This window comes from Marmota marmota, unplaced genomic scaffold (assembly GCF_001458135.2).
Source record: "Marmota marmota marmota unplaced genomic scaffold, marMar, whole genome shotgun sequence".
NCBI classification, from domain to species: Eukaryota; Metazoa; Chordata; class Mammalia; order Rodentia; family Sciuridae; genus Marmota; species Marmota marmota.
In genome coordinates this window covers 111,652-113,408 of record NW_026005626.1, presented here as the reverse complement: position 1 = coordinate 113,408, position 1,757 = coordinate 111,652, and positions in this window count along the sequence as shown.

Sequence of the window (1,757 nt, the reverse complement as noted above, 5' to 3'; positions counted from 1 at the left end):
AGCATCCATTTCCAAAAAAAAAAAAAAAGCCTTACTCTCTCCCCACCCAGGGTGTTGCTGGAGTCTTAAGCACATGGGGTTTCAAACCTGATTGTGACTTCAGCCCTAAGAGGACTTTCCTCTTCCATTCTTTCACAGTGGCATAATACAGTCGCATACAATACAGAATTTCTGAGGCCCTCAGTCTGAAAGAACTCTGGGTTGTGCTATCTCAGACCTGCTGGGCAGTCCTCTGTCCTCTTCTCAGCTTACCAGAGAGTGGCCCCCCATTCTTGCAGATGAGGAGTCGGCCACCTGAAAAGTACTTTGACCATCAAAAATAGGCAAGATCATGTATTTGCCTTGAGTTGGAGAAGAGACCACAAAGTCCTGAACCCACATTTCAGAGAAAAGCCACCTACTGGAATGGGTGAGGGTGCTGCAGGCTCACCATTTTCTTCCTGGGCCCACTGGCCTCTCAGTCCTCTTAGACAGTGTGAGAGATGGTCTTGGTGTTGGGTCTCACTTCTGCTACTCTGGTGGGCCCCTGATCATAGATGCCACTGCAATGAAAGTGTCACGTGCAAGTGCTCCTGCCATGCTGGGCTGCTGCCTGCCAGACACCCACCACCCACCACCCACTACACCTACTTCCCTACTAACTGAAGCAGGAGTCATCTGGGGATTAGCTGCTTCTGCCCATGAGTCATGAAGCCCCAGAGGTAAGCCAAACCCATCTGAACCAGGATCATGGAGGCTTCTTGAGGTGAGAGTCACACTTTGTACTGAGTCACATCTTGGTCTGTCCCAATCTCTGCCTGCAACTCAAAAGCCCTCTTTCACTCTGGTAAAAGGTAACCTTGCTGAACTTTCTAGAGATTGCAGAAGACACAGGTGACACTAGTTAGAATGACAGAGTAGCTCTACTGGGAGTCCTCAGAGGACAGTTGAATAAAGTCTCCAGTAAACTCATGTGGGGTGGATCCTAGGACTCTCGTCCTCATATCAGGATTTCAACACTGAAGTTCTCAGCATTTCTGTCACCCACACCCAGTGGTGGCTGTTCCTGATAACCAGAAGTCTGGACCTGAGGAGGACATTCTGTGGGATGTGTGAGGGCATTCTCAGGCTGTTGGGCAGATAGGGTGTGTCCACTATCTGGCTCAGAATCAGCCAGCACTTTCTCAAGTTCTGTCTCTTCTAGTCTGACATCTGCTCTCAAGAAGATTTGCAGGACTCTGTGACACTCTAAGTCATTTGTACCAGGGCAAGAGAGGTGAGCACCAAGAGAGAATTAAGCTACCCACAGGTGGCTGCTTTCAGAGGTCCAAACTTGTTCTACTGCACTGTTGTGGCTCAGGACTCTCAGGGAACATAGGAGATGTCCCAAAGGAGGAGGATAGTGAGATGAATTCCTGGCTTGGTGGGAACTCTAGAAATATATGGCCCAAGGCTTGTTTCCCAGCAGGGCTACTCCAGTGTCTCCAGAATAAGCTGTGTGTTTTGGGGAAAAGAAGGGGTGTCTGCACCCTCCCCTCCAGGTACAGTTCCCCAGCTGCAGACATCCCTCTCTTGCCCATGGCACCCCAGTCTCTGTTCCCTCAGAGAGGTGAGAAACTTGGGGTGCCACTAGGGGCCTGTGTGGGGTGGGGGCTCACCGGCCTGTACCACCTGTCCCATCAGCAGCCCAAGCAGCCCAGTGGTCCCCATTGTAATCCCCCGGCCAAGCCACTTTTACAGTTATCCTAATTACCAATGACAACAAAGGTGGCTGCACT